The 13927-nt window shown below is 44.0% G+C and overlaps 1 long non-coding RNA gene across 1 annotated transcript; it reads left to right on the top strand.

The window, feature by feature from the left end:
• Positions 1-469: 469 nt before the first annotated feature.
• On the top strand, positions 470-1164 carry LOC138667124 (uncharacterized). The gene is made up of 3 exons (XR_011318606.1): positions 470-583; positions 750-922; positions 1069-1164. It is a non-coding gene; the product is annotated as an uncharacterized lncRNA (long non-coding RNA).
• The last annotated feature ends 12763 nt before the right edge of the window (positions 1165-13927 follow it).

Here is a 13927-nt window from a genome sequence, read left to right as displayed (position 1 = left end):
ATTTTTGGGGGTTGTTAATTTTTTCCTTTCAAAAATCTATTGTGTTTTTTGTGTTGCTCCGTGCATACTGTACTTTAAAAAAAAAAAAAAAAAAAAACTCTTTTGGGATTACTACATTGGGTCTGTTGTAGATTAGTTTTCTTATCTTTAGGCTTTTGTACTCTGGCATTGGGTTGTCTCTGCCATTGTTTCTTTAATTTAATCAATGTGCCAGTGTTGTTTGCTCAGCGTTAGTTCAGTTGGAGTGCAATGTTCTTTGTGGTTTAAATGAATATTTTTTTTTTTTTTTATATATATTGCTGGATTGTGCATAGGAGCATAGGATCAATGTTATTTTGTTCTTTATTTCAGAATTGCATCAGTCATGGCCAGCGGCAGCGATTCGAGCAACACCCCACCGCTGAGGAGTCCGGTGAGTACATGATCTACTATTGCTTACTATATTCGCTGTCATTTGTAGATGGGTCACTCAACTTTTTGGTAAACTATTTTGCAGGCTTCTTCAAGTGAGGAGGAGGACCAGGAGGAAGAGAGGGAGCAGGAGCAGAGACCACGGGGCCAAGCTGTGGTTGCAGGACGGAGAGTAAGTTTTTCTTTCAAACCTATTCATTTTTTTTTTTGTTTTGTTTTGTTTTTGCGGGTATGGGGGGTGGTAGGAGGGTGTGGTGTTGTGTGTGGTAGGTGGCGGTGGAGGAGGTAGGGACTATTTTTTTTATCTTGCAAACATTAATATTTTCCATTTATCCTAGGTTTCACAACGGGCCCTGGATGAACCACTGGACATTGACATGATGGTGGCATCCATTGAAGCACGGGGCCCGGCACGCGGACCAGGGCATATTGCGGCGTCTGTGGTTAGAGGTGGCACAATCGCTGTGGGATGGCTTCGACAGCGCTTCCCCCAAGGCCAAAGCTAGTTTCCGTAAGTATTTCCAAAATGCTGCTGTGACCCATCATGCCAGGATTACACAACCGTCTGTGATGTCTTCTATTGGGATTGCACACGGTTGCGTAATCGTTTTCAATATATTATCTAAAACCTTTTTTATTTTTTATATTTATACACAGTTAAACAATTGAGGACCAGATGGCACTCCATGAAGGACCGTTTCAGGAGGGGCATCAAAAAGAAGGGACAGACCCGTAGTGGTGCTGCGGCTTCAAGGACCTCGGTGTACAAGTACAACCGTATACTGCAGTTCTTGCGACCGGTCCTTGAAAGCAGAGAGTAAGTATAGTACCTATGCACACACCTAGTTTTCACAACATGCATATTCACATACTACATTCCAGCCACGTAGCTTATTGCCCAGCCATTTATTTTGGCAAGTACAAAGTATAGAAATGAAGAAAAAAGGGCAAGTTCACCGAGGCGTGAAACGTAAAAAATACATACTTTTATCCTCAATCATAAGCAGAGGATGAAACATCAGCACAATACAATAGACACTATCTACGCGTTTCAGGAGACAGGGAACATCAGACCTGAAACGCGTAGATATTGTTTTTATTGTATTGTGCAGATGTTTCATCCTCTGCTTCTGATTGAAGTGAATAAAGTATTTTGTTTTTACTTTTCACGCCTCGTTGAACCTCGAATTTTTTATTCATTTCGGGTCTTCTCACACTTGACACAGCGGCTCCCTTCTGTGATTACTACAATGTTGAGCTTGACTTACTAGTTATTTCCCTGAAATCTGAAGTATACAGAACACAGAAAGATAGTAGATTGGACATGCCCAGGCAATTTTTCATAGTGGAGTAGTATAGTGGCTATCCAGGTGTATCCCAGATTTTTTATACACAAAAAAGTAAAATATAATAGATACGGCATACATTCCACTGCAAAGCAGGTTATGTTCCCATGGTTGCTCAGCTCGCAGGACCTGTGATGACGTCTCGGTCACATGACCGTGACGTCATGGCAGTTCCAACATAAGCATAATTGTCTGGCGTTACAAACCGCAACCATGGGTGACTATTTTGAATTAAATAAATGCATTTTTTTTTAATATTGATGGTGCATATGCAGTGTCAATATTAAAAATAAGTTAATATTAATGGCGGCAATGGATACCTGGCGGTAAAGTTAATTAATGACGCATGTGAAATGTGATATTTAGTATACTAATGGTTTCCTTATGATTTCACAGAAGACACAGCAGCACCCGCGAGACTGTCCGACCCTCTGGAGCGGTCCTTTGTGAAGCGCCATCTGAACTGTCGCAGCCATCCCACAGCGAGAGCAGGTCTGCACCACCACAATCTGGCGAAACGGCAGCCGGTCCATCAGATGTTCCCCTGGCCGAGGCCTCTGTTGCTCCTTCCTTCGGGTCTTCCCGACAGCGTCAGCGGGCCTCGGACAGGGCGCCCATGCCCGAATTTTTACATTTGAGCACCGTATTTCAGAATGGTTTCAAGGCGCTGTGCGATAAAATGTCCAATATCGAACGGCGTCTTGAAAACATCGAAACGGATCTCTCGAGGCCGGCCAAACATTTTTTTACTGCCATTCACAACGGCATGGTTGAACATCTTACGCCGGAACTCCAGATTTCGGTCATGCAGGGCTGCAACAATGTATATGTCACTGCTCTGCAGCAGGCTCGGGTCATGCAGTCAGCGACAAATGTGCCCTCAGTACCATCGCTGGCTGCCATGACTCCGACTCCTGCTGCAGAGCACCACCACAGAGCTCCGCGTGCCGAGGGCCACCGCCACCGCCACCACAGAACAGAGCCCCAAAGTTCAGAGCATGACAGGCCTTCAAGAGCACACAGACGGGAAGCCGACCCACACCCAGAGGGAGAGAGGAGGAAGAAAAAGACGAAGAAGACGACGACAACGACGACAAGCACTACGACCTTGGCTATGGCTGCTCCCAAAACTACCACCAGAACACAGCCTGGGTCGACCCGGAGCACACCAAGTACCCAGGCTGGGTCTACACGGAGTACACCCAGTACCCAGCCTGGATCTACAAGGAGTACACCATCTACACAGCCTGGGTCGACCCGGAGCCGGAGTAGCCAGCCAAGGACACTGGTCGTCCCTCCTCCTCCCTCACCTCCTGCTTTGACAGTCTCGCCACCATCAACTGGCTGGATTGATGTCGGCATCCCGTCTAGTGTCATAGAGTATGCTGCTTCCTCCCCCTCGTCCTCCTCCTCGGTCTCCTCAACACCACCAAAAAGTGGGGGATATCAATCCCCTTTAATTGCCGATGTAGATACCCCCTAATTACATTTTCCCTTTTTTTTTTTGTGCTTCCCTAAATAAAACTGTTATTTTTTTTTAAAAAAATTCGTTTTTATTGTCTCAAATAAAGTTTGCACCAAATCACACCTTGCGCCGTATACACAAATCTTGTCTTTGTAACACCTGATGTGCAATGTCTGACAATATTTTATCTATTTTTTTTTCATTGTTTTATAGGGCTGTCGCTCATTGTACTATCAGATGTTACAAACACAAACAGCATTGCTCAATATGTCAAGTTTAAAATGTACCATCACACAACGATTTCAGTATAGATAAAGTTGGTTTTTGTGTGTAACCAACGTTATCTTTTCTGAAATCGTAAAACGATTGAGCACCTGCTGTGAGATTTTTGGTGTCAGCAAATGATTTAGAATTTTTTGGGGTAACTGATCACACGCTGTCATTGTTGGATCGGCGAGTTAGACACCGATCCAGCGATGTCTTTGTTTTAAACAAGGGATATTGGGTTACTAGCGCAGTGTTTTAAACACTCACATAAAAAGTGAACAATACCCCACAAATATAAAAAGGTGTCAACCACGTCCCTCGCCGTCATCTTTCCGCACTGACACTGTGATTCCCGCCCGTAAAGCTGAGCACACCGTTGACTTAATAATAAACGCTGGGCTGTGCTTTAGGGCTGGCACAGTACGGGAAGCTGACGGCGATGGACGTGTCACACACCGGAATATAATGTTTTTTTGTAATTTTTTAAATTACATTTACAATGGTAAACATCGTGAGTGCGGCCATGCGCTTCATAACATTACCCAGATTACACGGGACTTGCTCTTTTTTGGTCGCTGGAGAGCTGTCTGTGTGACAGCTCTCCAGCAACCACGCGACAACTAAACAACGATCTCGGTCCAGCCGTATCACTGGTCGGTATCGTTGGATAATAGTTTTATTAATGTACCTTAAGAATATTGGTCAGGTGAGGTAGAATATTGGTGAGGTGGAAGCAATGTTCACAGTGTCGCCACTATTTGACTCTGGACGTATTCTAGCATCCTGAGTACAATAGTGTTAACTCTGTAGAGTTTTGCAAACATGATCGTCTCCCTCCTTGTCAAGCCAGGTTCCATATGAAAATAGTCTGCAGGATTAAAAATGGTTAACAAGGTGGGAGCCGATCATGTTATACGTCCAAACTATGGTACACACGGCTGAAAAATTTTTTTGTTTTGTCACAGTCCATTTGGGTACTGGTGCTCACATAAATTTTGTGGGACACACATTACTTTCAATAAAATTGGATTTTACAATTCTATTACTATGGAAAAACATATGGGAGATTTTTTTGTGAAAACGGAAAGGCACAAGAACTTTATTTCAAAACACAACGCATTAGAAAATCAGGGGACATTATAACAATAACCAAACATAGGATGGTAAAATGACATGGACTCCACAGTGTTTACATGACATCATAATAACAAGATGAATTAAACCATTTGATCTTGCCATGAAACACGGCCAACATCTGAAACAAAGTATGCAGCAAATTGGTCCCTCATATGAGCAATCTCAACAGTTGTCCGCAGAGGATGTTCTTGATAATCAGGCAATGGATTTGGTATGGGTTCATCGAGTTCCATGTTGACTCTCTCTTTATCAATAATAAAATTGTGGAGAACCACACACGCCTTCACCACCTCATCCACTGTCTCAATTTTCAAATTTATGGCTGATCCTAAGATACGCCATTTGGAGACCAGGATGCCAAAGGCGCACTCCACAGTTCTTCTGGCCCTGGACAGTCTATAATTAAATATAGTTTTGGTGCGGTCCAACCCACGACTGGAGTTCGGTTTAAGTAGGTTGCCACTCATTTGAAAAGCCTCATCCCCAACAACAACAAATGGCAGGGCCGGGCCTTCGGTGTTGGGAAGAGGTCGTGGATGGGGGAAATTAAAATTGTTATTGTACAATCTTCGGCCCATATCAGACTCCTTAAATGTCCGTGAATCATTTGCACGGCCAAACGCTCCAATGTCCACAGCGAGAAACCTGCAGTCCGCACCTGCAATTGCCATGAGCACGGTGGAAAAGTATTTTTTATAATTAAAAAAAAGAGATCCACTTCTTGAAGGCTTGGTAATCCTAATGTGCTTCCCATCCACGGCTCCAATACAGTTAGGGAAAGAACAAACTTGTTCGAATTTTTGGGCGTTGGCCTGCCATATTTCTGTTGTAGGGATGGGTAAAAATTCCTCCCGGAGGTTGTCCCACAATGCGCGGCATGTGTCGGCAATAATACCAGACAGTGTGGAGACTCCAATACGAAACTGGAAATGCAGTGATCTCAAGGTCTCTCCGGTAGCCAGGAAACTGACAAGAAGAAAAATAAATAAATATAATTAATTAAATTGTTATGAAAGAATTTTTCATTTTTAATTACAATCCCCCACCCCACAAAACAAAAACACGTTACTTTAAAAAATGGCAAGAACATATAAATCCTTCACATTCCATTACGTACCGTAGAGTCACCAGCAGACGTTCCTCGGGGGAAATTGCTTTACGGAGCTGCGTGTCCTGCCTGGAAATGGCTCCTTCCACCAGACGCAGCAGATATCGGAAGCTGGTTTGAGACATTCTGGTGTACTCGAAGTATTTCTCCTGGTTGTCATTTAACTCGCCAAACAGACAATGGTAGGCTCCACGACTCTCTCGGACTTCCACTATAGGGTGTAGCCAAAAACGCCGACGACTCCTTCTCCGTAGTTTGTCTCTTTTCCTCTGTTCATGACAGGCAATAGCATAAGCAATAGCAAGGGCTAATTCCAGCTCAAAATTGAGGTAGATACTCTCCATGGGACAATCCATCTTGATGCTCTATGGTTGGAAATAATCTATGCCGGGGTATATATACCACTTTTACATTAATACCCACCCTCATCTACCCATTGGTGGCATTATCGATTGTCTAGACACTAGACCCACCCTCTTCTATTCATTGGTGGTGTTATCTAGTGTCTAGACACTAAATTGTGTCTAAAGATATAATCATTGTTTGACAACGCATGCGTCGTAAAACGCAGCGTTTTTTGTAAAAACGCACCAAAAACGCTGCGTTTTACGACGCATCCGTCCAACGCTTGCGTCAAAAAAGGTGCGTTTTTGCGTGCGTTTCTGATGCGTCGTGCGTTGCGTCGGCGACGCAGCGTCGTTTGACGCTAATGTGAACATAGCCTTAGTAACTGCCGCAGTTAAAAGGCGTATGGTGGTCGTTAAGGGGTTAATAAAGTCCATTTGAAAATGGCGCCCGCGCAGTAGCAACTATTGGTGTATATAGAGGTGATCATCTTGCAATTTTGCTAGAGAAAAAAAAATCCTCTTCCAAGATGGCGCCACTGGAGCCTGCACAGCAGCAGCGATTGGAAATACTACTATCGGGCTCAAGCAAGTGAGATAACGAGGCACCTACTAGCCTTCACTCCCTATGTAGTGGTCGTCCCATGGGTTCTGTAAAATGGTCCATATTAAAGCGGTTGTGCATTACTTCATATCCTGCCACCATATAACTGAACAGCTGAGGACAAGCAAATTTCTAATTTTCTCTTTTACTATATTATGTGTTTCTAAGATAGAACCTTGCTGTCGGTCACGTGATTCAATGTCTCTGTTTTTCGTCCATCCAAATGCAAAGCCTGAAAGAGTGACAGATCAAGCATGACATCTAAAAAAAGACAATTAGAAATATGCTTATTGGCAGCTCTTGGAACAGATGGGTGCTATAAAGTAGATGAAATCCCCTTTAAAGTGAATCTGTCAGGAGGTTTTCCTATGTAATCTGAGGGCAGCATAATGTAGAGGCAGAGACACTGATTCCAGCTATGTGTCACTTACTGGGTTGTGTGTTGTTGTTTCAATATAATCAGTGTTTTATCAGCTGGAGATTATCACTACAGGACTAGGCGTCGTGTGCCATCTAGTCCTCCTGCTCTTTGTAACCCCGACCCGACCACTGATTAGCAGCTTTCTGCCTATGCACAGTGATCGCATAAAGCTACCAATCAATTATGTGGGCAGGGTTATACACAGCTCAGTATTCTGAGCTCTGTTAGTTCTGCAGCAGAGAAAACAGTTTTTAATCAAAACTGCAGCAATCAGCCCAGTAAGTGACACATTGCTGGAATCGGGGTCTCTGTCCCTACATCATGCTGCTCTCAGATTACATAGAAAAAACTGCTGACATATTCTTTTTAATGTAAGATAAGGGGGGAACTTTTATTCATCCTATAAAGGTAAAACTGAACATATCTCAATTACTTTTCTTTTTTTCCATTTAATATCAGCACCTGTATGAGTTTTATGGATCAGTGGGATACTGTGTTTGGGTAACAAGAATATTGAAACATTTTGCTTGAAAAAGACAATTTGATTCCCCAAAACAACCCATAAAAGACACTTTGATGGTCAAGATGGAGAATTAGAGGGAAAGTACAAGTTGTCTGTGCCCTGTTGCAGGAGATCTTATCATATAACATACTATAGATTATACTACGACATGAAACATATCTACAATATTACAACATTATCTGTGAAATCACAATTTCTAAAAACGAAAAACCATTTACGAGCGCCGTCTGCGTGTAATTAGTTCCCATTTCAGCCCCAAGTTCCCGTAACCAGGAGGAATGTGACTGCGCCAGATACGGTTTAGCTGAGGAGTAATTACACAGCCGGTTGGGTGGATTCTGCTGTGATGTGGTTTGGGCAGATCAACAAACTAATTCTGCCGCTTGGAAAGTTGCCAATTATAACCGGGATTTTTTTTGTTTCCTTTTCGTAAGGTGAAACAATAAAAACAATTTACAGAAGTTGTATAAAATTATGTGTAAAGTTGGATAAAAAATGTTAAAAGTATAAAACTTGTAAAAATTTAGATTATAATTTCCCCTTCAACAAAGCAGAGATTTATCTCTGGGGGAAATTACTTTTTCCCCTGCATGATCCAATCAGATGAATAAAGAAAATGCCCTAGGTACAATCACATTTAGCGACGCTGCAGCGATCTAGACAACGATCCCGATCGCTGCAGCGTCGCTGGAGAACTGTCACATAGACAGCTCTCCAGCAACCAACTATGCGAAGTCCCCTGGTAACCAGGGTAAACATCGGGTTACTAAGCGCAGGGCCGCGCTTAGTAACCCGATGTTTACCCTGGTTACCAGCGTAAACGTAAAAAAAAAAAAACACTACGTACTTACATTCCGGTGTCTGTCCCCCGGCGTTCTGCTTCTCTGCACTGTGTAAGCGCCGGCCGGAAAGCAGAGCGGTGACGTCACCGCTGTGTTCTGCTTTACGGCTGGCCGGCGCTGACAGTGCAGGGAAGCAGAACGCCGGGGGACAGACACCGGAATGTAAGTATGTAGTGTTTGGTTTTTTTTACGTTTACGCTGGTAACCAGGGTAAACATCGGGTTACTAAGCGCGGCCCTGCGCTTAGTAACCCGATGTTTACCCTAGTTACCAGTGAAGACATTGCTGAATCGGCGTCACACACGCCGATTCAGCGATGTCTGCGGGAGATCCAGCGACGAAATAAAGTTCTGGACTTTCTGCTCCGATCACCGATGTCACAGCAGGATCCGGATCGCTGCTGCGTGCCAAACACAACGATATCGCTATCCAGGACGCTGCAACGTCACGGATCGCTAGCGATATCGTTGTTAAGTTGGTCAGTGTGAAGGTACCTTTAGAGTAGGTTATCTACTGTGAGGCAAGTAATGGCGCACATCCCTGCTGTCCTCCCTGATCTCTGTTCCTATTGTGTAGAGCACAGCAGAGCTATTGGTCATTACAGATAAGCTTTCCTCTCATGGCACTGTCAGCTCTGCTATACATCCCCTACTGCCCCCACACTAACTGCCATGAGAGGAAAGCTGCAAGAGGTGCTTGTAACGACACACAGCTCTTTTCTACGCTACATAGTAGGTACAAAGATCAGGGAGGACACCATGGTTGTGTGCCATTACTTGTCTCACAGCAAAAACTTTGCTCTAAGTCTCTTTAGGAGCCTGTTATTTTTTTGACCCTGAATCAAGCCTCCAGCTTATGATGGGTGAATGTCATGTAGGGGAAAAGAGTAACCTCCTCTAGTGAAGAATCTCTGATAACACCATTGGTTGAAAGGGAAATTAGAAACTATAAAAGAAAAATCTATATTTGCGCTAAGAACTGAGAGCCCTATACAAACAACCTCATAGGTAAATATGACTATACAATATAAAACCATAACACTCAGAGATAATCAAGAGAAAATATCAAATTACCTCTATGAAGGATAGTAACGTGCAAATGGTAGTCCCAACTAGGAGCAGTTCTTACGATGTGTGTAACTTCTCGTTCAAGCGTGGTTCAGTGTCCACCACGATATGGTTTTTATATCCAGAATCCGGATAGAAGGACAAAAACAAGAAAAAGATAATGCCCAAAGAGTTGGGGCGCCTTTACGGCCGGTAACGGACGCCCCTCTGGGAAGTACCAAGCTGCCACGTGCAATAAAGACTTGCACGGGATCTATAGTAAAGCCAACAAGGCGCAGAGGAGCTGCGGGACCTTGCGTGACGTCACGATCACGTGATGAATCTCGTGACTGGCTATGAAGCGCACAACGGACCAAAAATCCAACTAGTTTCGGAATACGCTGATTCCTTCGACAGGGATGGTCCGGTTCGCACAATGGGCGCTTATACATCATGCAGCTGTTAGAAGGTTTGAAAGAAGGAATATAAACCAGCTCACCCGTGATGCATAAGCCAAATTTCGGGAGCACGGACCCGCTGTGTCCAGGCGTGTAGAATCTAAAAGAAGAAAATGTCCAGCTTCACCGAATCCGTGAAAAAAAGTTTTCTTTATTCACAAACTTAAACATGGAGGATACAGACTTCAGCACAAACCATATGGGTAAGAATTCTTCAACACGTTTCTGGAGACTAAGCTCCCTTAATCATGACAATAATTAAGGGAGCTTAAGGCCCCTTCACATTTAGCGACGCTGCAGCGATACCGACAACGATCCGAATCGCTGCAGCGTCGCTGTTTGGTCGCTGGAGAGCTGTCACACAGACCGCTCTCCAGCGACCAACGATGCCGGTAACCAGGGTAAACATCGGGTAACTAAGCGCAGGGCCGCGCTTAGTAACCCGATGTTTACCCTGGTTACCATGCTAAAAGTAAAAAAAAAAAAACAGTACATACTTACCTACAGCCGTCTGTCCTCCAGCGCTGCGCTCTGCTTCTCTGCACTCCTCCTGTACTGTCTGGGAGCCGGAAAGCAGAGCGGTGACGTCACCGCTCTGCTTTCCGGCTCACAGACATTACAGGAGGAGAGCAGAGCGCAGCGCCGGGGACAGACAGCGGTAGGTAAGTATGTAGTGTTTGTTTTTTTTTACTTTTAGCATGGTAACCAGGGTAAACATCGGGTTACTAAGCGCGGCCCTGCGCTTAGTTACCCGATGTTTACCCTGGTTACCAGTGAAGACATCGCTGGATCGGTGTCACACACGCCGATCCAGCGATGTCTCCAGGGAGTCCAGCGACGAAATAAAGTTCTGGACTTTATTCAGCGACCAACGATCTCCCAGCAGGGGCCTGATCGTTGGTCGCTGTCACACATAACGATTTCATTAACGATATCGTTGCTACGTCACAAAAAGCAACGATATCGGTAACAATATCGTTATGTGTGAAGGTACCTTTAGTCTCCAGAAACGCGTGAGACTGTGGGCTGCGCCCTTAGCTATTTATTTACATTTTAGAAATTAGAAACTAATCTTTACATGTGAATCTCTCCATAACGGAGCTGAGAAATAAACAATACATACCGTATACATGTGTGCATACATATGTTTTATTCAGCTCTGTAGCAGCTATTCCATGATATGGCCAGTTTAAAATGCTAAAACTGGTGAAAGGTCCCATTTAACTACTTCTGTATCACCTATAGACTACAAGTGTCTGGATTGTCCACACTTTACTCTGCACTGACGTTCGAAAGTGTCAATGCAGAGTAAAGAGCTGGCATGAGATCTGGCAGGATACCAGATGTCAGGCCCTCTCCATTGAAGTCAAACATGGCTATTACCTCATCGATTGATGAATACACAAGACTAAACCAGCACTTTGCATCTACAGACTAGGAAGCACTGGCAAGAACAGCGCACTTATATTGGAGGCAGAAAGGGTTAAGTATACAGGGGGGAGGACACCCTCAAATCATGTACAGGTAATGCAAATAAAGTGATTTATTCAAGTAGATGGTGCATCATACAAGGTTATCTCATGAGTAAATCAAATTCTGCGCTTCTTGTAACAAATAATGATTCTCAGTGTTTCGGGTTTTAATCAAGATGTCGTAACACTGATATGAAGAAATGCTGGAGCGGAAGCTTTGCTGTGTAGCAGTCTAGCATTTCTTCACATCAGTGATGCAACATCTTGATAAAGAATCGGGAGGGTTGATATGTTTAGAATAAATATAACTAAAGGTACCTTCACACATAACGATATCGTTAACGATATCGTTGCTTTTTGTGACGTAGCAACGATATCATTAAGGAAATCGTTATGTGTGACAGCGACCAACAATCAGGCCCCTGCTGGGAGATCGTTGGTCGCTGAACAAAGTCCAGAACTTTATTTCGTCGCTGGACTTCCCGTGGACATCGCTGGATCGGCGTGTGTGACACCGATCCAGCGATGTCTTCACTGGTAACCAGGGTAAACATCGGGTAACTAAGCGCAGGGCCGCGCTTAGTAACCCGATGTTTACCCTGGTTACCAGCGTAAAAGTAAAAACAAACAAACACTTCATACTTACCTACCGCTGTCTGTCCCCGGCGCTCAGCTTCTCTGCACTCCTTGTTCTGCCTTCCTCCACGTAGGATGCTGTGTGGATTCCAACATACGGCTAAACCTTCATCCACATCCCAGTAAACAGACTGTGTTGATGCTTAAGTCTTATTTATTAGGGTGATGATAACCAAAACTATAACGTTGAACAACAATGGTGGACAGTATTCATAGTAGATGATCAAATAGTGAATGATGTTGATGTACAAGGTGGATGTTCAGTGAATAATCATAGTGAATGACTGATCATAGTGGATGACTGATCATAGTGGATGACTGATCATAGTGGATGACTGGTGAAAAACTGTAAAGAATAACAGCATTTCAGTATATGCACATACAGGGTGCAATCACATAAATAACTGGGACATAACAGCAAGAATTATACAGAGTGCATTACACAGTAATTCTAACAGCACTGCCCTATTCTATACAAGAATGCATCTATCTAAATGCAGAGTACACATTAACCTAACTGCAAGCTGCAAAGTACATCTGCCTAACTATATCTGACTATAGGAGCTGCATAAGGCTTAAATACTAACACAAACATAAGATGCATTAAACCTTTATAAACGTACCGAGATCCGTTAGGACAGGGGTAAGAAAGTAAGCGAGACAGGAGCACGTGTGCCTCTCTGCAGATCTCAGGAAAAATGGCTACTGAAGCTTGTCTTCACAAGAAGAATGTGGGCGGAACTAACCCATAAGACATTGCTCTTAGGAGGGAAAGGTTGGTAAACAACATGAAAAGTAGGCAACTGATGACCTCCAGTGGCCACAACTTGAATAACATGATAATTAACTCTTTGCACATTAAGATGGGCAGAACACTCCTCCTGCACTGGCTGTGAGCGTCGGTCAGCCGGAAAGCAGAGCGTTGACGTCACCGCTCTGCTTTCCGGCCGCTGTGCTCACAGCCAGTACAGGAGGAGTGCAGAGCACAGCGCTGGAGGACAGACAGCGGTAGGTAAGTATGTAGTGTTTTTTTTTTTTTTTTTACTTTTACGCTGGTAACCAGGGTAAACATCGGGTTACTAAGCGCGGTCCTGCACTTAGTAACCCAATGTTTACCCTGGTTACCCGGGGACTTCGGGATCGTTGGTCGCTGGAGAGCTGTCTGTGTGACAGCTCTCCAGCGACCAAACAGCGACGCTGCAGCGATCCGGATCGTTGTCGGTATCGCTGCAGCGTCGCTTAGGCTACGTTCACATTAGCGTTAAGCTAATGTGCGTCGGGTTTGCGTCGGCGACGCATGCGTCATGCGCCCCTATACTTAACATGGGGGACGCATGCGTCTTTTTTGCCGCAAGCGTCGGACCAAGAAAACGCAACAAGTTGCATTTTTCTTGCGTCCGATTTTCGGCAAAAACCGACGCATGCTTCGCAAAACGCAGCGTTTTTGCGTGCGTTTTGCCGCGTTTTTGCGTGCGTTGTGTCGCCCAACGCTAGTGTGAACGTAGCCTTAATGTGAAGGGGCCTTTATATTACTAGGGCTGAATTTTTCGGATTTACTCTAAAAATTATATAAAAATTAAGCCCCATGTATTGTAAAAAAAAAAATTAGGCAAAAATTATTCGACGGTTCCGAATGAGAACATTTTTTAGAGCTGTAAAAGTGCATAGAGGCCAAAACCTGAGTATGTGTCTGGTCAAGAACAGGGCAAAACGGCCCAAGTCTGAACTGGTTAAGTGTATAAATAATGGGACAGCTAAGAATCAGCAGATGGCTATACAGTGCCTTGATAAAGTATTCATACCTTGTGAATTTTTCCACATTTTTTCATGTTACACCTAGAAATGTA

The sequence above is a fragment of the Ranitomeya imitator genome, chromosome 2, assembly GCF_032444005.1.
Source record: "Ranitomeya imitator isolate aRanImi1 chromosome 2, aRanImi1.pri, whole genome shotgun sequence".
NCBI classification, from domain to species: Eukaryota; Metazoa; Chordata; class Amphibia; order Anura; family Dendrobatidae; genus Ranitomeya; species Ranitomeya imitator.
The sequence above is the reverse complement of the archived record's forward strand: the minus strand, read 5'-3'. Positions and strand labels throughout refer to the sequence as shown.